Source organism: Passer montanus, unplaced genomic scaffold (assembly GCF_014805655.1).
Source record: "Passer montanus isolate IOZ18808 unplaced genomic scaffold, ASM1480565v1 scaffold4, whole genome shotgun sequence".
NCBI classification, from domain to species: domain Eukaryota; kingdom Metazoa; phylum Chordata; class Aves; order Passeriformes; family Passeridae; genus Passer; species Passer montanus.
In genome coordinates, this window is record NW_024368818.1 from 2,125,205 (window position 1) to 2,146,699 (window position 21,495).

Genomic DNA, 21,495 nt, shown 5'->3' on the forward strand with positions numbered 1-21,495 from the left:
GTTCTGTGTCTAAAGGACTGGCAGCTCTCTAAGACCTTTAGGACCTCATTTAAGTCCTGGGGGCTTGATTTGTTATATTTGTTCAGATCCTAACATCATAACCACGCTCAGGGCAAGCTTTAGGAATTGCTGTGGTTTATGGATTTCTTATGTGAGCTACACCAGCCCTTGAATCAAGCCCTGAGATTTAACTTCTGCTTTCCAAACTAAGAATCTCTTAAATTTAGTTACAGCAGCTCTAAAAACCTTAGGCCCTCTATGGAAAGGCATGTGCACCTTGATCTTCTCATGGGATCTGCTCTGCAGTCAGTATGCCATAAAGCATATGGAGGAAAATAGTCCTGCATGTAGCCCCTCCTCAGAGCATCATTGTGGGGCTCATCATCCCATCCAAGTCACTGCCAAAGATCTCCTTGCTCCTCCTTGATTCCCTGTGGGATGAGACTTGTCAAGAGTGCCCCAAGAAAGTCAAACCTACACCCCATAGGTGTAGGTTTGACTTTCTTGGGGCACCCTGACCCTCAAAGCCACTAAGGAGTCTCCACAGGCACAGAACCCAAAACACAGCCCTGCTCTGGTTGGGGAAATAAGGACATGGAAAGAACCAGCTGCACACCCTGGCAAGCAAACTCTTCAGCCAGTTTTTGCCAGTGCTGCTTCTATTTACTGACTCCCTTACTCTGAAACAGGAATTCCCTAAGAGGAAAGTACTGGAGCAGCCTGGGCAGGTCCAAGCACTGCAGCAGCCTCTTCTTTCTATGGCAGTAAAGGGTACAGTCCCCATAACATGCAACTTTTTCTGCTGCTTTATCATAGGAGAGGTTTTACTGTCTTATATTTCTTATATCAGCCACCTCTCTTCAGTACAAGCAGATGCTAAAAACCCATGATGAGGCATTTCTAATTCCTCCACTTACATGCTCTACTCTGAGTACAGTAGACTGCTACTGAAAATCCTCCTGGCAAACAATGCAGGATCAAAGAGAAGAGCAGAATTCTGTGTGGCTTATTACTAAAAAATGAATGGTGGGGCTAAAACAACAGCTTAGGAAATTATGTAAGGAGTAAGTATACATTCAAAACAACCCCTTCTAAGCAAATCCCAGAACACTCTACATAACAGCTTTTAAACAGAATATAATAACTGCTATGCAGTTCAATTGTCTTGATGTAAGCTCACCAAAAAAGATAAATTTTACAATCTTTTCAACCCAACACTGTCATAGAAAATAAATCTTAAATGGCCATAATTTTAAACTATATACCAAAAAGAGCCAAAACAAAACAAAAACAAACAAACCACCCAAAATCCACAAAAATTTTAACCCGTTATGGAAAATAACGGTGAGATGTTTTCTGCTATATGCCTACAAGCCAATTGCCAAAAATTATTAGGACCGAAATCCTCATCACTGAAGAATATATAGAAGAACCAAACCCAGCCTGCCCTTTGTTCACACCACACAAACACAGTACTACTCTCTGGGAAGTGATGCTTACCAGTGCAAGCAGGACTACAGACCTCCTTCAACAGTGTCCTCATAAAACAGACTTTCTTTTGCAGCTGGGTGGGTTGCAAGAGAAAAGTGAGCAGGTCTTTCTTCAAGCAGAGTAGTAGTAAGAGGCTGCCAGTGCAGCCAGCAGCCACCACCACTGAGCCCACCCAGCTCAGCTGCTTGACAGAGCCAAGATGCAGAGGGCACATGTGTCCTGTGCAGGCAGAAAACATCTCCTTGGTAATTAGCAGCAGAGCTCCTACCTGGGGAGGCACTAAACTGCACTCATCATGAAAAATTAAACATCACCGATTGAAACAGAAGCATTTGTTCTCCGGTGTCAGGCTTTGGCACCATAACAGGAGATGACAGACTCAATTTCAAATAGTGATTGCAAGAGACGATGAAGGGAAACTAGTCAGAAACCTCAGCTTAGCATGCAGAGTATTACACTGGTGACAAGGATTTTGTTCTCAGATCTGTTTGTGAGAAGCAGTTTTGTACATTCAGCAAAGGAATCAGAAGGGAATAGCAATTACAGAGAGCTGCCGCAGCTGAGCTTTTTACACCATCACACCAATGCAGCCCATTTCCCAGCAGGATGTTCCTATTGGGAAAACCTGATATCAGCTTGACATTACTGTCCTTCCCCGAGCAGTTCAAGCAGTAGGATGTTTCTGAGCAAAACTGTAATGATTCAATAGAGAAATGTTCCACCCATAGAGGGACAAGATGTTACCTCACCAGAGCCAGCAGCTTTAGTGGATTTATTGCATGTTATCCCACAGCGGTTATTTTTCCTCCCAGTTTTAATTTTGCAGCACATAGTGGTTCCTTGGTACAAGAACAATTTGCATAACCAAGCAGAGACTCATTTTGAAGCACACTTACAACAGCATCCAAATGCCATGGTGTACACAGGGCTGGGAATGGCACATCAGGTTTCAGTACTGTTATTAAATCTTAATACTTCCTGAGGGCTGTGCAGTCTTAATTGTATCTCGTGCCTTTGCCATAGCACTGCACATAGTGTCATTTCAGTACAAATCAGATGAAAACCCACCAGATTTATCTGATTGGTTCCCCTATCAAAGTTTTCAAATCTCGTTTTCTCTGGAAACCTATGAGGAGAAGATAAGCTGCAATACAGAGAAGTGAAAGATTAAAAACACATTGTTGTAGTCTTGTATTGGTATAAAAAGTGAAACACCAGGGGAGAAGAGAGTGTGAAGTGCTTGCTGTTCTCCCAAAGATGCCAAATGATGTTTTCTGGCAACTAACACTTGAATTTCAGTTTGCTTCCTCACAGTCCCTTCAAAATGCACTGCCTTTTTTTTGTTTTTCCTTTGTTATTCTTTGATTTCTCTATGGAAATATGGTGAGACACCACAGCATGTTATTTGTGTAGATGGTGTTTTAAAAAATCATTTTAGGAAAACACACTGTGCCATATTTATTCAATCTTGCAGTGGAAAGCAGTTAGTGATGCTGCTTTACTATGTCAGCCTGCAACTCCAAGGTCTGTATTTAGAAGTACCAAGTGAGGATTTGATGAGGGTATTGCATCACTCACTTAAAGACACTGTGCATAATTGGAAACAGAGCTTCTGGACTTCCTTGGACTTTATGTAGCTGCTTGTTTATGTTTGCAGTCTGTCCTGTGGTCTGCATCCTCTTTTATATACACAGCTTCTGTGCTGGTTTTCTATGAGATGTTTTCCTTGTGCTTCTTTCTCCTTTTTAATTGTTCAGTGTTCGAATTAATAAACAGCTTAGAAAATGAAAATGTCACAGCTTAGTGCAGATTGCATCAATTACTAAAACAGGATGCAGGACAGTTAAAGGTACATTCCCCAGTAGCAATAGAGCTGATCTTCTTCCAGATGGAATACAAAGCAAAAATATCCCATTGACTGCAATGAGAGCTGGTGGGCTTAAAAGATTCTCATGATCTTACAAATTAAGACAACCTACTTTTCATGAACAGTGACAGAACTTGTAGTCTAAGCATCATTCAAGAGCTATAAAGTACACAATACGCTCAAAGGGATTAAATTTACTTTAAAAAAGCAATTTGCAGATCTCATGAAAAATGTTATAACAGTTTGATCCAAATATGTGCAATCAAAACTACAAAAACTTGCTAACCTCTCACCTTCACTCAACTTGACCTATAATGAAATACCTTGGGGAACGAAACAGGCCATAGGATATAACTTTTAGGGGTTTTTAATTCTTTGAAATACTTGGTCTGGGCATAAGCAGAGAAGTTGACAGGTGCTTGGGGATCAAAGGGTAATTTGGGCTTATCTTTATCAACTGGATTTAAGGAAATAGCTGAGATCTGATTGACTCAGATAGTTTCTGCCTCTGTGGAAGAATGCAATAATAATGCTTACAGAAGCATTCATGGGGCTCTGAAAACATCTAGCACAATCCAACAAACCCTGATACACTATTTGTAGAAGCAGAGAGAAGCAAAAGAAGGTAAAAATTGTCACCATGGCTCCTCACAGCCCCTCACAGCCCCCATGCAGAGATGTCTCTGTTTCCTTCTTGCACTCCTCTTTTCACTGCAACTGCTTTGAGTCATTCATCAGAGAAATAGGCTGGGGGAGATTTTCAAAAGAAGTGTCCCAATCTCAGCTTGGGGACATGGACCTGCTGCAGGGAGGCAAAGCCCAGACAGTGTGGGTTCAAAACTACATTTTCTTCCTGGGGACATCTGAAGCAACACACATTAACTGTGAGTGTTAGAAAACCACTTTTTCTGAGGGATCAATGGCAAATTATGTATTATATTAACATGAAGAACCACAGCTCAGCAAAAGAGGTATTTCTTAATGACTGTAATGCTCTCCAGCTGAATTCCTGTCAACTAAGTTTCCTTCCTGAAACAGGCAAGAATTGAAAGCACAACTGAAGAAATTTTTTCTCATCTCAGCTACTTACTATGTTTAACCCCTTGAGACATGTATCTTCTAGTGTCTTGTCATCTCCAAATAAGTCCCCATTTTCAGTTGTTCACAGGCAGACAGTCAAGTGCTGTAGGCTTTATACAAACACACAGTAAGAAATGGAAACCACCTCAAAAGTTAAAGTAGGATGAGTTTAAAAGAAAGCGTGGGGAAAATCCAAAGTCATGTGGAAGAAACACCCCAGCAAAAAGCATTGTCCCAAGTCAATGGACAGATAAAAGAGAGAAGCACTGACGACCTCCTGATGCTCAGTTTAGTGCTCTGTTAATTGAAACTCTTTAAGCACTCCATCCTTCTACTATAAAAAACAAGCACCTTATGTGGTTGAGGAGAGTGTGGGCTCCATGTGCGCTTTAAGAAATCTGAAATTTCAAACATAATGATGCTCTAGAATGTAATTCCCCAGGGCATCCCTGAAAACCTGTGCTCTCTGTGGCTGGGAAAGGGTTCACAGAAAGGCATACATTAGGATGTACAAAAACATTTTCTGAGAAAACAAAACATATATAATGCTTTAACTGAGAAAACACAGAATCAAAGTTAAAGATGAATTATTTTAATTATTTTAATCTATCCTGTGGCAGACAAATTAAATACAGAAGTGTTAATCCTTGAAGGCATATAGATGTTTGATTAGGCAAAGTGTATTGACTAGCAAAAATTTATTCCAAGATCAAAACCTGTATTGATTGCTGTCCCTATGTTTACCCAGTTTAACCAACATGGCCTAAGAGATTTGTGTTTAGTGAGGGTGGCTCTGAGAAGGGGCAGTTCCCTTTTCTTTTTCTGCTCTTTCCACCCCATTTAACAGGACTCCATGATGGTGCCCTTTAGTCCCCACATACTGTGGCTCCCCACCCACTTTGCTTATGCTTAATTCCATTCTATCTCCATTTTCCACCAGCAGGAGCTAAAACTGAACACTGGGATGGGAGTTAGATGTAGAACAGGGAGAGCTGCTGCGGGTATGTGTGGCAGCTCACTGTTGTGACAGGCCAGCCACTGCCCTTCACTGAGCCTTCAGTGCCAGCAGAGTTTCAGGGGCACTTGTGCCGCAAGAAAAACAAGGTTTTTGGCTGCTCTCTTCCCAAGGGCTTTGAACGAACAGTGCCATAAGCTAGTGTCATGCTCGGTCTGGAACAGTCCTTACTAAATCCTTATCCAGTATCAGGAGACACCACATTACAAGATGATAACTTGAACCTCTTCTCCTTCCTAGCTCTACTGTTTATGTATTTTCAGATCATTTCCACAGATCTGCGTGTTTATGTTTGTAGTATTTGAACCTTACGGGTAGAAAATATAGTATTTCTAGTTCCCCATCTAGAAACTTCTATTTGTTCTCAGCAGAGATTGCAATGCCTCCCAGTCTAGTACTACCTTCAAATTCAATTGATTTTTGTATTCACAAGCCAGACTTCATGGGAAATTCTGAGGGAACACAACGGACATTACATCCCAACTTAAAGTATGATCATCTATCATTACCACTAATGCCATTTTAGGTATGTCTGATATTACTTGGGCCCAAGAAAATTTATTTGGTGTGGCAGGCAAGAGTAGCGATGGTAGAAGGTGCTCCTGCCTATGAGTTGGAATATCTGGTCTTTAGGGTTCCTTCCAACACAAACCAATTTATATTTCTACAAACTATATCAATACAAGGTCAAAATTAATAATGTCACCTTTAAAAGTCACTTCAATATTCTGGGATTTTCCTTTATTGAACCACATGTACATTGATAATGAGTCCGTTATCTCCATGATATCTTATGATTTTTCTCTTAAGAGAGTTTAACTATCACTTTGCTACAGTCAGGATTTAATACTATATAATGATCTAAGCCAGAATAATTCTTTTAAATCATTGCAATATTGCCCTTCTCAAAGAGAAGATAATTCCAAAATTCTCATGACTGCTAAGCAAATTTGCAATGATGTAGTAAAGATGTAGGTAATTTCCTATTTCATAGATCCTATCCCTCATGCCTGCAGGGCATATTTAACTGCCTCTTGCTCTCTCCCGAGTGTAGCTGTTTATTTAGTGTTTCATTTGTCAGCTATCCATGCACCTTGTTGGGGGCTTTTTCCAGCATAGATGAACAAGGAAGTGTGGGAAGGAGAAATCAGCTACAACGAAAGGGTTGAAATGCAAAATATTTTGAAGTCTCACTACACTCTTTTCTGGGCTACTCAGAATAAATGTGAATGACCTACATACTGTGCATACACTTGAACTTATCAACTGGGTTAGAAAGGTTACATCTACAGTGGCCCAGCTCCAGTTCAAAAGCAGTGCAAAAAGAGCCCTCACAAAAGGAATCTCAGCCCTGCCTATTCACGTTAAAACAGAGCAATTATTCTTTATGATTCGCTGTTCCATAGTTCACGATTCTCATCTCTCTTGGTATTCACTTCAGTGCTGGACCCAGTGCTTGTCATTCAAGTACGGAAGGATCTTTGCAGATATGAAATGCAATGCAAATACCAAGCTTCACAATTTATTTTTTTACCAGCATTTTCATTTGAATTTAACTGCTCGGGTAATGAGTAGTTTAACCCCAAAATTATAGCAACTCTGAAAATAGCCTATAAAGTTTTATTCTGCCTATTAAGATTAGACTCATATTTTTTCTACTGGCCTTCAGTGTTGCACCAAAATAAAACAGATCTGGTGTTGCCACTACAGTTATGACAAACACATTAAAAAAATCATGCAAAGCCTAAGCACTGAGCAACATAAATCAGGATGCATAATTACACAGCAGCTGCTCACTGGCAGGAAGGAACCCTGTGAGCAAAATTTGGCCTGGTGATTTGGAATAGGATTCAAACAGATGCCTACACTTCTCAAACGGCTAAGACTTAGTTTACTGTTAAGACATAATATTAGCTAGATCCAAATCGTTGTAACTCTTTACAATTTATTTTGTCTAGGGTGTGGAGTCATAAAAAATAATGCTCAAGTGTCAACCCCCTTGTATTTCAAACCTGGTTTTGTTGTTGCCTCCACACTTGGGATCAGAAACGAAAGGTGTGTATATCTCCAGAAGATGCTCTGGGAGTGCAGATACTTCTCAGATATATGTATCCAGCATACAGGGGTGTCAAAGGGTTTTGGCACTGCCCAAAAACTCCTGAATTGCTTTTCTGCATGTAAGTGCCTGCCTCTCACTTGAATGCCCAATGTGCACCTCCAGCTCTTCTCCTGGTATCTAGCACTGGGTTCTGAGGCTTAGTACTGCAAGTGACCAGAAGCCTGAAAATGAGCAAAAATTAGCACCTAGCTTTACATAAGGTTTTTTAGCCCTTTTATAGGATTTAGCTCTAGCTTTCCTAAAGCTCACTCATCAAAAGCAGTTTTTGAAAATGGGAATGGCTGTTTGAAAATCTTAGACATTACTAAGGTCAGGGAGACTTCTGCTCTAAGGGAGCTGACAGCTTTAGAAGGAAACCACAGGAGCACAGTGGGAAAGTGCCTTAAATACCCAGCCCTGTTTTCAGTTACCAGCATGAGCACCCTTTCAGGGAGAACAAGTAACTCCCTTTGCCAGAGCTGTTCCAAACAGGCCATAGCCTCCTCCAGCGCTGACCCTCCCACAGGGAAGAGGGCACCTGCAGGATGTCCTCATCTGGGTCACAACCATCTCCTGCACCAAACAGTGCAGAGGGCTCTGCATTGATGGGAAACTGGACTGGGTGACCTTCTGCACTCCCTCCCAGCCAACACTATATCCTGTATCAGAGGGCTTTGCATTGATGGGCAGCTGGACTGGGTGACCTTCTGCACTCCCTCCCAGCCAACACTATATCCTGTATCCTAAAAGGAGCTAGAAAGCTAGAAATAAGCTTGTTGATTTGTATGTGTGTGTGTGCATTCAACACGTCCTGTATCCTAAAAGGAGCTGGAAATAAGCTTGTTGATTTGTATGTGTGTGTGTGCATTCAACACATTGCCACCCCACTGAGCAGGGAGGATGGGAGAAGGGAGCTGATCTCAAGATGGGAACCTGGGATCCAACAGATCCCAGGATGCAGACATGCAGACACATGGGTAAGCAGGGTAGCACACTCTTCCAAATAATGACAACAATCTTTTTAATGTATTAAAAAGTCAGCCAGAAAGGTGGTAAAGCAGATTTTGGGGGTGGAGGTGGGGGGGCAGGAAGGAAAGATCAAAATAATAATAGTTTCAAAGCACTGTACTTATTTTAGACATTCTTACAGCATGTTTCCATAGGAACTGGAACGCAAAGGAGCACACTGCAGCAGTGTTCACAAATGCTGTGTGGTTTGGTGGCTTGCAAACGATCAGTTAAGGGCACCATGACCACTCAGAGTCCCAGGCACCAGCTGCCTTTGCTGCACAACAGGATATTTTGCAAAATCTAGGAAAATAACCTTTTTTGCATTTTTTTTTTCCCTGTCATCCTGCAGGCATGGCTGCTTTCACGTCCATGTGTAGCCTCATTCCTGAGCACTCCCCACCCAGATCCACCTCATGTGGGGCATGAAGACAGCAGTGTTTAACCCTGATTGTTTGGTTGCTGTGGAGGTGGTGTGTCCTAAGAAGTAGCAGGTGGGTCTGGTTTTTGTACCCAGCTTTAGTACCCACCTGCTGGGTGATCTTGTGCAAGTCACCTCAGGTCAGATCTGCTCCATCTGTCAGCTGCTTGAAATGCATCTCACCCAGCTCTGCAGGTGAGCACTTCTCTGGCCAACTGGACAGCTTCTGTCCTGCCTGAGACACCCACACCATGGACAGGTCTCTTGTCACATCCGTACACTAAGCCCTTTGCCCACATGTCAATGTGCCACGTGGCAACTGATTTTCTCCATTCAAAATTGCCCACTGCAATGTGAGGTCTGTGCTGCAGCTCACCAGAGCAGCATTTAACTGCATGAAGTGAGTGTTGCATGTCTTGGAGCAAGGCATGGGCACGGGGTGCTTTTGGAAACCTTGCTGGTGAGACAGCACTGGAGGATATTTATGATGTAGGGGGCCAGACCTGGTGTAGCATCACCCCTAACTCCTCCTGTGCCAGCCCCCTCCATAAGCTGTCCTCAAAATTAAAACAGGTTCTTTCTCAGAGGAAAGTAATTAGTTGTCTCCAAAAAGCAGCTCTAGAAGCAAAGAAACCCAGGCAACAAGACAAAATCCAGGCAACAAGAACCTGGGACTCAGCAGGAGAATGAAGCTATTTAACTGCATTTCTCAAAGAAAACAAAGATGCTCCAGAGTGTGAGGAACTGTGCACCTCACCCTGTGGTAGTGAGCCTAAATGACCAGTTTAACTTCAGATGGTGAAAATGAGACAAAATTCCTCCCACGTCTAGTGCTGTCATTCCTCAATGCACACAACAGTTCAGTGGCAACAATCCCATTTGTAAAGGATTTTCTCACCAACTTGTGACAAGGGCTGTGTAAGCACTGGTTACTTGTACTTATGGATTGAGAAAAAAGTAGAACTTTGTAACTTATGGATTTGAAAACGACGTAATATTAATATATATTGAGACCTGCCTCACTCATACAAGTAAAGGTGGATAATTTTTAACAATCATGGTAAAATATATCCTTCCTTGGACTTGCCAGATTTAATGTCACATGCCAGTAAGAAACTAAGCCAAAATTCTGGCCAAATGCCTCTGTCCAGAAGTATCACCCATACCATAGCCAGCAGAATCACAGAGAATCACAGAAATTGGAAGGGACCCACAAGGATCATCGAGTCCAACTCTTGTCTCTTCACAGGACACCTCAGCCCAAATGCTCCATCACTTGTAACCACCTACAAATATATTTATGCTGTTGTGAAAGTGCAAAAACTCTTTTTAAAGCTGCATTTTGTAAATTAATTCAGTGGTTGCCTACATCACAGAGGTATTTTATAAACACTATTACAAAAACATATAAATTTAGATATTTAGATACTCCACATACTGCAATGCTTCTTTCTCATCAAAACAGCTTCCACTGTACATATTGCCATAGGAATTAATATTTAATTACAGATTTAACAAATAAATATAAATGTAGGATGTCTGCACCCAGGTCTCATCTCAAATGTTACAATGACAGTTCCTGTCAGTGTAAGGATAGAAGTGTCTGGGCAGCCTTGACAGCCTCACACAGAAATTCTGTATTTAAAATCTGATTACTTAAAAGAAGAAAATTCTGAGTATTCAATCTTTTCACACTTATCCAACAAAGCAACTTTGGGAATGTGCATTGAAACTTTCACTATGTTTGCACCCTGTATTTTAAGGATACAAAGCAGTATGTTACAAATATAGATATTTATGATTTTTTGCCTGTAAAGTCATACATGGAGGTAGCAGAAGACATGCTTTTAAGGTAAATTTTCAAATCTGAGTGAAATTAAATTACTTAAACCAGTGCTGTAACAAAGACACTAAAGCAGGATGTAAATTTTGCACACCTGCATGTATTTGCACAACTCCATAGGCAAGCACCAAAATTCCCAGCAGGGAGTAAAGTCACAAGCCACAGTGAGATGGACTAAACACAGAGAACAGTTTGCTTCACTACCCAAACTAAACAAAACAACACATATAGATGCAGTGAGTATATAGATAGTGTAGAGATATTAGGATTTCTGATACTGCTATTTTTACCTTGGATAACTCAGTCTAAAATAAAGAAGAATACAGTGTCCTGCACTGGACAAGCTGGCTGCTGTGAACTCACCCAAGCATTCAGCTTTCTGTTCTGGGTTCCCTTGTGGGCAAGACAGATCCAGATCTTCTCTCTCGCATCCAAACTTTGTTTGTTTTTACCCGAGACCACATCTCACTCCGAGAAACCATTGCTTTCAAAAAGAGCAGAGTGAGCCCAGCAAGGGTCAGGCTGCAGGACTTCTCTAGGGGCTAAGAACAAGCAGAGATCTGCCAATCTGGCCACCCACTCCAGAAAGCATTTCTCCAGCTTAGCTTTCCCACCGTAAATTCTTCATGCAGAGAAACAATTAAAAATTTAAAAAAAAAAAAAAAACAAACAGCCAAACAAACAATCCAGTCGTTTATCCTCCAGGCTGGAGAGAAGGAAAGAGGCTGCCACAGCAGTGCCTGTTTTGAATGCTTGGCAGGTACACAAGCACAAGAGGGATGATGCTATAGATAAGCATAGACAGAAATAGCTAGAAGGATGAGCTGGCTCAGGGTAGCAGTGATGAAAGGCAGCAATCTCCCTTCTCCTTTTCCTGGTGTATGAAAACTAGCAGCTGACCCGCAGACTCACCGAGAGTGTTGGCAGGAGAGGGTCCCTCCAGGCTCTGAGCCTCACACTGGAAATATCCTCCTTGCACAGATCCCCTTCCCCATCTTGAATACATGCTTTGAAGGCTGCATCTTCTCAGCCTGCTTCTGACTCAGAGCACAAAACCTGCTTGCTGCCTGTCGGGGGTTTTGGTGCTGTTCCCAGAATCCTGCCAGGAAGCTGCAGCTCACAGATCCCCCTGCGCCAGCAGGAAAATCCAGTAACTGTGGCTCAGAAAATACTGCCAAAGCACCAAACTGAAGTATCTGGGCAGCCACCTCATCTCTCCCCCATGAGCAGCCTCACACAGCTCTCCCTACTGCTCATAGCAGCCCACAAAGAGACAGAGATGTCACCTGGCACTTATGCAATTCTGCTGCAATAATACAGAACAGTTAAATGCAAGAGTTTCACGCAGCTGCCACCATTTAATCACCATTTCTTCCCTGCTCCTTTTCTGTATGGCAACAAATTCTAATTTTCTTCTAAAATTGGAAAACAGTCTCACCTGAATGTGCCTGCACTGGGGAAGAAGAAGGATTAAAAATCCTGCTTTTTAAAGCTGCTTGAGCAGGAAAAGATTAGTCAGTGCCTACTTTACCCTGTGCAGTATCAATATCCAGGAACCCAGATCCTTGGCTGTCAGTATGATGGGACACCAGAGAAACTTCACGGCTTGGAAAGGGTTGAGATGGGCAAGGACACTGAGCTCAGCTAGAGGTGGCTGTCTGGGAAGGGAGACAGTCCTCCTCAATCTGAGAAAACTGAGAAGGAGGGAAGCAAAGAAAGGCAAGAGTCACAAGCATTAGCACTGTGGTTTCACTGATGGGGAGCAAGGGTGATTGAGGGCATGACAAGGTGTGCACCAGAGAAGAGATAAACTACAGAAGACTAGGAGTGGGTCACAGACAAGTGAAACTATGCAATACAGCAGAATTCATGAGTGGGGCAAGCAGCCAGGAATGTGAGAACACAACAGAAGGAGGGAACAGGCATGGGAAGAAAGTGATGTCATGAGAAGTGGAAGGAGAATAATGATCTGAGAAACAAATTAAAAACTCAGTGCTTAGAAGAAAATAAGAAAAAATAAATTACAAACTAACACCCAACCTAATTTTAAATAATTTTGTTAATCTCTTGAGCCTGAAAACATCACATTCTGACACATGTTCTGATTCCCTTGTTACCACTGAGGGATACATTACTTCAACCACTAAACCATGTTCCTGTACCCAAGAGGAAATGTCCTGAGGGACTTTCCTCACCTCCTTCAGAGCAAGGGGACAGAGGACCTCTAGCCCAGTGTTGGTGGCAGGGCAGACAGGAGCCACGCCACCACAGAGCGTGGTGGAGCCTCTTCACCTCCCATGCCACCACTACATCAGCCTAGTGGAGGGGCACGTCCAGATGTGGGATCAAACATTGCTGTTATGGGAGAGCTGCTGCCTCGCTCACCAGCTGCCAGCACTGTCAGCTCAGGCTGCTGAGGAAACCTCATAGGCTACAGCTATCCCATTCAATTAGTCATTCCCAAGTAGCTTCCTGGGAATAAGGTCACCTTCCAAGATAGGACTGAAATGGGTGACTGCATGCATCTGCCTGATGGGGACATGGCCTGACCCTCCAACTCCTGAAAATAGACCTGGGAACCCACTGGGAGAAAGTTGCCTGGCAGGGGTCTAATTTAGGACAGGAACTGCTCCAGCAGCTTCCCAGGGTCAGCAGACAGGCTCTCCTTGGGGCCTGGCAGTGCCCTTTGCTAATAGAGACAAACCTGTAGCTTAACATAATACTGCAGCTGGTCAGAGAAAACCTATTATTTTTTCATCCCACTGCATTTGTCTCGACTACCCCAGAAAATCAGAAAAAAATAGGATGTTTGTCATGGTAGGAAAACTCAAGAACCTTAAATAAATGGCTTTTGAGATAGGGCTGATAAAGAAAAACCTTAGGTTCAGAAAGATAAAACCTACAAGCGACAGCAGAGATACAAATGGAAGCTTAAATTTGACGTGGAAAAAAAACCCAAAGCAGCAAGCTTTAAATAATTTGTGCCCAGGCAGAGTCTTCAGGCACATTTATTTACTGTTTTCCATGAAGGAAACCATTATTGTTAGAAAAATTACTGCACATTTTTTTGATGATGTTGTTTTGTTGGATAAGAACCAATGCTACCTGACAGTGCTTCGGCAGTAGTACAAGAGCACTAGAGCACCCACTGTAGTTTAAATTAAAACTTTTCAAACTCATTAAACAAAGTATATGCAGACCATTAAAATAAAAAGGGCATTTCAAAAATTCACAGGGTGCAAACTGTTCCTTTCTAAAACATTCCTACAAGCTAGGGTTACCTCCTTTCAGATTAATGGAGAAGTAGGTATGAAAAGCAGGTAACCGTGACCTAAAGAAACTAAGAGTGAAATGTTTCAGCAGTTGATTGGAATAAGTACTTTGTACCAAGCTGCTGATGATTGCAGACCTGCCCTGTGTTTTTTTGCACTACTTTCAAAAATAAGGTGAACTGTCACCACGTGTTCTTTGTCAAAGAGGAGAACACAGTTAAGTATTTGCAGTTTGATATTTACCATTTAAATAATGGGTAAGAAAACAAGAACAGTAACAGATGGGCTTCTTTTAACTGAATTTAAGTTATTTAGAGCTATTTCTGGGTAAAAAAAAATAAAAAAATAAAAAAAAACACAAACCAACACACACACCAACAAGCAAACACAATATGCCTTCCTGCTGCATATTATTCATCTGAGATTTAATATCTACATTTGTTGAAATAAAAGTGAATTGGAGTCCAGTTTTTAAAGTATATAGTTGATACAATATAGTGCCCCATTTTTAACTTGCAAAGGTGTTGAAGGAGCTGTTTTATTTGCCAAGAGTCCCTAAATATTACTTCATATTTTCACTGGGATTTGGATGCTGATTATTTTCACAGCTAAAAACCTGCCTGGTATGTTTGGTCTTCCTCACCAGCACCCCAAGTGAAAAATCTGTCTTAAGGTCTTTATTCCACCAGGAATAAACACTTTTGAAAACTAACTGGGAGTCTCCTTATAGGCAACAATACACATACAGCTTATTTCCCAGTATAGTTTTAGGAGGACACTCTTCCACCTGAATTATTATTATTATTATATAAGCTCTTGTACAAAGACCACTATTAGTAAATAAACCAGTGACAGATACCAGCACTTCTCATCAGTCAAGCCAGCAACAGCCAGAAAAACATACAAACCCTTTTGCCACCAAAGGGATATCCCCAAAAATCAGATGCAAGAATACCGTGGACCTAAGCAGCTCACAAGAGCAGATGCAACACCTCTAGAAATAAAAAATTAAATGCTTTCTTTCTCTACAAAGAACTTGTATGTCAAGCATGTTGTGCTGGTTGTGGCTTGTAGAGTTAATTCTCTTCACAGTAGCTGCTAACTGGACTGTGTTTTGGATTTGTGCTGGGAAAAACAAAGTGTTGATAATCCAGAGATGTTTTGGTTACTGCTGAGCAGGGCTTACACAGGGTCAGGGCCTTTTCTGCCTCTCACCCCACCCCACCAGCCTGGGGGCTGGGGGTGCACAAGGAGCTGGGAGGGGACACAGTGGGGACAGCTGACCCCAGCTGATCAACGGGGTATTCCAGAGCAGGTGCTGTCATGCTCAGCATGTGAAGCTGGAGGAAGAAGGGGGGGATATTTGGAGTGATGGGGTTTGTCTTCCCAAGTCACAGTTCTGCATGATGGTCCCCTGCTCTCCTGGAAATGGCTGAATATCAGCCTGCCCATGGGAAGTGGTGATTTTGATTTCTTGTTTTTCTTTGCTTGCATGAACAGCTCTTGCTTTCCATATCAAACTATCTTTATCTCAACTCACAAGTTTTCTCATTTTTACTCTGCAAATTCTCTCCCCAGTCCTGCTGGTGGGGAATGGATGAGGGGCTGACTACAGGCTAAACCATGACAAAAAAATATTAAAGTCTACAGCTTAAAGGAGGTTTTTGGGTTGTGTTGTTTGGGTTTTTAAAATCATAGCTTCTGAAAAAAGTCATTACTGATTTGCTTCAGAAATAAGCATATTTTAGCTTAATAGACTTATGTATTTATCCTTTATTTAAACTGAAAGCATTCACATTCAGTTACTGTGTAGCAGAGCCTGTGCAAGCAGCAAGTTAAGATCACCATCAGAATCACTTTTCCTCTGACATCAATACATGACTTCCATTACAGAATAGAAACTGTCTAGGAGAGAAGTTCTAATTGTCCATACTGCACTTCAGCATGCAATTGTAGAATAGCTTTTTGGGGGTGGATTTTTTTCCTTTCTTTTAGTGTTTGTATGATTGACCATGTTGAAATCATAGAGATGAAAATCCTTGAGCTGCCAAATCGTCAAAGCTGCCCTCAGCCATTGTGAGATCCAGAAGTACTCCTTGATTTCTCCACACACATTCATCTCTGTCTTTTCTGAGGAACCTGCTAACTAGGATTATCTCACTGCCTGCCTTCTACTGTATTAAAATGCTCATCACTGGGGTGTTCCATGCTTTAATCATCTTTCCATAAAGGAATTTTAAGGTGTTTTACAGCAGTAAAACACATTCTCAGATCAGAGCTGAAGCCCATCTGGCTTCTCACCCTATTTCCAGTATCAGTATGAACCATACTTCATAGGATGACATAAGAGTAATGCAGGGAGCATAGAAGGAACAAACATTCCCCTCCTCTATGACCCCATAGCCTCAGATCCAGCCATTACAGACCAAATGAGCTTTTACATGTAAGGGTTTACTTTATGTCCAAGTACATCCTAAATTACTACAGTTTATATGCATGACCTGTCTTCTTTTCAACTTCCTGGCCAGCTTCAAGCAACTGTGGTGGAAGTGCTGAATTCCCACAAGTTTTCTGAAAGTTGGTGATCACGGAGTAGAGCTGAAGAAAGCATGTAAAGTAGCTTTCACTTCACATGACAACAGAAAGTCTTCATTGGAAAATTTCTCCTTCACGATGAGAAAGCTGCAACTGGAGTAAGTATTTTATGATACACCAAGGAATTGATCTCTTCATCACAGTTTCTCTCCCATGGTGACTGTCTATTGTCTAATGAGGTGCTACTGTGATTTATGTTTCCACAGCAATTCCAGCATCACTAAGGACTCTCCCCTGTGTGGCTTCTCTGGCTTCCTACAAAAGGGCTTTGTACAATTCAGTAAAAAGGGAACTAATCATGAGAGAAAAATCCAATAGAAACCAAGCTTCAGTTGTTCTGCTAGTTTTGTGACCATTTCCATAATTCTGTAGTCTTGAAACCCATAAAATTGTCCCGTTTTAAAAATTCTACTAATTTTTGGTGTATATGGACATGTTAATTGTGTTTCATGGACACATTAATTGATAAATGCAACATCTCTTTATGTGAAAGGGATTTGCTCTTTTTCTCCTGAATCAACATTTGATTTTAAAGGCTGTCCCATTGCTTTCATGGTAGAATGTAGAGTGATTGGAGCTCCCAGCACTCAAAAGAAAATTCTCTAAAGTTAATTGAACACAGTGGAAGTGCACCAGATAGTTCAGAAACAGCTTCCTCCTACCCTTATTTTTGCTGATACTCTTATTTGGACATGGCAACATGTTCTGCATACCAGAAAAACTCTCTAAGTACTCCTAACACTGTGTAAGGACTCATATTTACATGCATGAGACTTGTCTGTTGTAGCTCCAGTTTTAACAACAAATAATTCAAACATGGGGCAACTAGGGAAACAGAAGCATGGGAAGAAAAACTCTAAGTACTCCTAACACTGTGTAAAGAACTCATATTTACATGCATGAGACTTGTCTGTTGTAGCTCCAGTTTTAACGACAAATAATTCAAACATGGGGCAACTAGGGAAACAGAAGCATGGGGATGCCTGTTGACCTAGCAAAAGATGATAAATCACACCAGTCACAGATCTCTGGTAAGAACCAAAACTACAAAACACTGAGTAAGAGGTTCTAAATACTAATGTCCTTTTCTCTAGCTACCTTACTGGCAATCCTGTGGATGCTAAAAACCAAAGTGTCCTTCAACACTTGTCCTTCAAAAAAACACTTCAATTCTATTGCTCTTGAAGTTTAGATTATTCCCAGTACCACTGTTAGACTTCCTCCTGAATGATTGGTTTTACCATTGTAATACTGGCGCCTGATGTAAACACACGGTTACTTTTCAGATTACTTTTACTGAGGGGACTATCCTAGTACCTGGATTCAACCTCCAGTCATGCTTGGTATCAATTAAATATTTCCAGATGCCTGAGCAGAGTCTAAAAGAGTACCCATGCAATTAGTGAGTGCCATGGATTCTCATCAGCACATGTGAAAATGGGTCAGCAACATTTAGAGGGGGCACATGTAAGAGATGATGTCTCAGGATGCCTTCCAGCTCTCCTCTTCTAAGTCTACAACATACACCATTGAGATGAAGCCTGAGTGGAGCAGTATCTGTTTCTGACAGACTGCAGACCATTTCACCACCTTTTTTGAAAGCTTTTGTTGGGTCCCTGAAGTTTACTTCCTCATCATCCCTTCATGTTTTATTTCTGCCACCCCTTAGACTTCTTTCAATTTTTGCACCTAATTATCCTCCCCTGTCTTTTTTCTCTAACCTCAGTTTAATGCCTTCTCTTCTGTATTTCCACTTAAATTTAAACCATGCTTGCAGTACTGTACTGATTGTTTCCCTAAATCATGTATGAAAACAAGTGATAAGTACCATCCTAAGACACAGCTGAAGCTGTCAAGGATTCTCTTGAACATTTAGCTATGAAAGACCTTCAGCTTTCTGAGAGATTTTGTTTTACTCATTGCATCTACTGTGGCTTAAGATCATGCTGAAAGACACTCTGAACACTAACAGTTAAGCAGTGCAAGTGGCTCAGTTCTGTGCTTTTCATCCTTAGTGTGCCAGATATTTTTACGTTACTCCTACACAATCCCCAGCAGCCAGGGCCAGAGCCTGTGTAATGATGTGTGTCACTGAGAGCCCTCTCCTTCAATCTGCAGTGCCCAGCCATGCCAGCAGCCAGTCTGCTAAATGATCAGTTAGCACCAAGAATAAAGAGTTTAAGCTGTGTAAATAAGAAACATTCATGTAGTTGGGAAGGGAGGCATTAGTCATTGTGCTAACAGAATATCCTGACTACAAAAAGGACCATAGTACACACAGATCAAGGATCCGCTTATCACTGATATCAAATAAGAGGATTACATATTGCATTAACCAGAGATTTTTTCATATTCCCTGCTCTCCATATCCCAGGCAATTTTCTCTGGCCTCTCAGAAGAGAATACTCAAAATGAACTCTTGGAGTATAAAAGTTAATAAGCAGCAGAGATAGCTGAGATTCACTAGATCAGCGGAAGTCAACTTCTCAGCAGCAAAATAAAGATTTCTTCTGTTCTCCAAAGATATTTGCTTGAGCACAAATTGTTTTATTACACCCAGAACAGGAGGTGGCATAGACTCTTCCACCTTACTTCGATAAACTGCCTACACTAATTTGCTCTCGCAAGAAAGAGAGGCTGTTCCCTTATGGAGTCTGGGGTTGGATAAAGGAAATGGTGCCTGCAACAGGGCTTGTCAGCTGATCAGCAAGGCCCAACTTTACTGCAAATGGAGACCAACTGTGCTCTCTAGTGAAGAGTGGCTATTTACAGTTCTGGGCAGGTCAAGGCAAAGAGGAACCTCTGCACTGCTATATGTCATGTGTGTATAGCCACTCTCCAGGAATTAAAGTGATGTGTCAGCTCAGAAGAATGACCAGGGCACTTGAGGAGGTGCTCAGTGATGGCTCCACCTAGTAAAGCCCTCAAGTCATGTGTAAAAAACCAGACATCCTGCAAAGCGAAGCTCCAGCTCTGACAGATCTCCACACTTAAAAAAATGAGACTCCAGGACTGTCAATTCCACTCTCTGCTGTGGAACTTTCCTCAAGATATTGTCCTACCAATGGTTTGCAGATGCATTTTTTCAGAATCAGTGCCATTAATTCTTCCCTTGGATGAAGTGGCAAAGTACAGCTTTTGTAATTCCAGCTGATAAAAAACTCTACTCCAAGAACACAGCATAAGCCAGCTGGATTTTTACAGTAGCAGCACCCTTTCCTTCAATGCAGCTTGCAGTACCATAAGCTAGAAAATTAAGGTAAAATCCAAACTCCTTTAATAACATTTAAAAAGTGAAATGAGGTAAAGCCTGAAGGTTGTTATAAAATACTGTGTCTTGAGGACACAGACTGTGTTCTTAATACAACAAACCAATGAAGACCTAATGGGCTCAATCCACTGAAATTTGAATGGAACTTGTAAGCATGTGAAAACTGTATTCCCAGACTTTTGAAGGCAATAAGAAAAAGCAGATGAAAAAATAAAATAAAAGAAAAATAAGAGAATGTTAAGGGGTTGGAATGGACCTTAAAGATCACCTAGGCCCAGCATCTGTCACCATGGGCAAGGACATCTAACAGGCAGGACACGATGTCTCTGAAGCAGTGCCTGCAAGACCCAAGAAGAATTTCTGTTCTCACTGATGAGGACAGGATGATCTGATGGAGACTTGACCCCCATGACAACACCTTTCAGAGGATATAGAAAAGAAGGATTGTTGTTGGATTCCCACCATCTTACTCTAAACATGAAAGCTGAACAAAAGCCACCAGAGCCTGGCAGAACAAGATATGTGGTCTGATTCATCCAAATGGCTAGTGAAGCCAATAAGACTTGACAAGCCTCACTTCTCATATGAGTGTCATTCTACATTATTATGTGCTGATTTAAAGCCCCTCTTCAGCCAGCCCATATTAAAACAGAAAATTTTGCTGTTAAATCAAAGAACCCACCCCAGTAAATTGGGTGTCCATAAATGGCCATTCACATAAGAGCTGGACTTGATGGTTCCTGCGGGTCCCTTCAAATTCAGAAGATTTTCTGAGAGTGAACACTGTATAACTCAGATGTTACTCTGTGGTAGAGTTACTGGAGCTAACTCAGTGCAAAGCCAGATGAGACATTCAAGTCCCAAGTAGTTTCCTTGCTTATTCTTGACCATGAAAGTCAAAAATGCTGAAATTAATCCATGGAGTTCACTTTATAGATTGTCTATCTTTGAGAAGAGATTTTTTCATTTCCAGGAAGGGCTTGCACCAAAGGGCAGAAAACTGAAATCTTTAACATTCTTGCTAGTTATTTTCTTCATAATTAGAAAAAAAAGAAACCCCAAATCCCCCACAAGATTAGAACTGACCCACCATTATTGACCATGCACAAAACTCATTATGGTAAACTACATTACAACAAAACTATTTTTACCACCATCCCCATTCAGCTTCACCAGTTCACAGTGTGTGGAAATAAAATCAGTTTAAATGTAACAAATGTAATAGTGCTGCTGTTAGAGTCACTGGCAAGTGGTTCATGAGTGAGGAGTCAAAGTGGCCAAGGATCAGGTAAAGATGTTAAGGGCGTTCAGGGCTAAGGATAAGAACTTTCTACTGTCCTGGCCACAGATGAGAGGGAGCAAAGGGGGTCGGCACAAAAGGTGCTGCTGCAGCAGGGGAGGTCAGGAGAGTGGCTGATGTACACAGCTGTGATGGGAAAAGCACTTCCATCAGACGTGGGGCACTGAATATCTAAGGGGTGTTACAGGAAAAATTACAGGATTTCAAATAAAATGTGTAGGTAACTCCCTGCTG

General features: G+C 41.6%; 1 protein-coding gene across 1 annotated transcript in view; it reads right to left on the bottom strand.

Annotated features, from left to right (window-relative positions):
* Positions 1-12,010, bottom strand: part of MTUS2 (microtubule associated scaffold protein 2) — a 238,767-nt gene extending 226,757 nt beyond the window's left edge. The window contains exon 1 of the mRNA XM_039718410.1: positions 11,736-12,010. The gene's annotated coding sequence lies outside the window, so the exon portion shown is untranslated. The remainder of the gene's footprint in view (positions 1-11,735) is intronic.
* Positions 12,011-21,495: the final 9,485 nt, after the last annotated feature.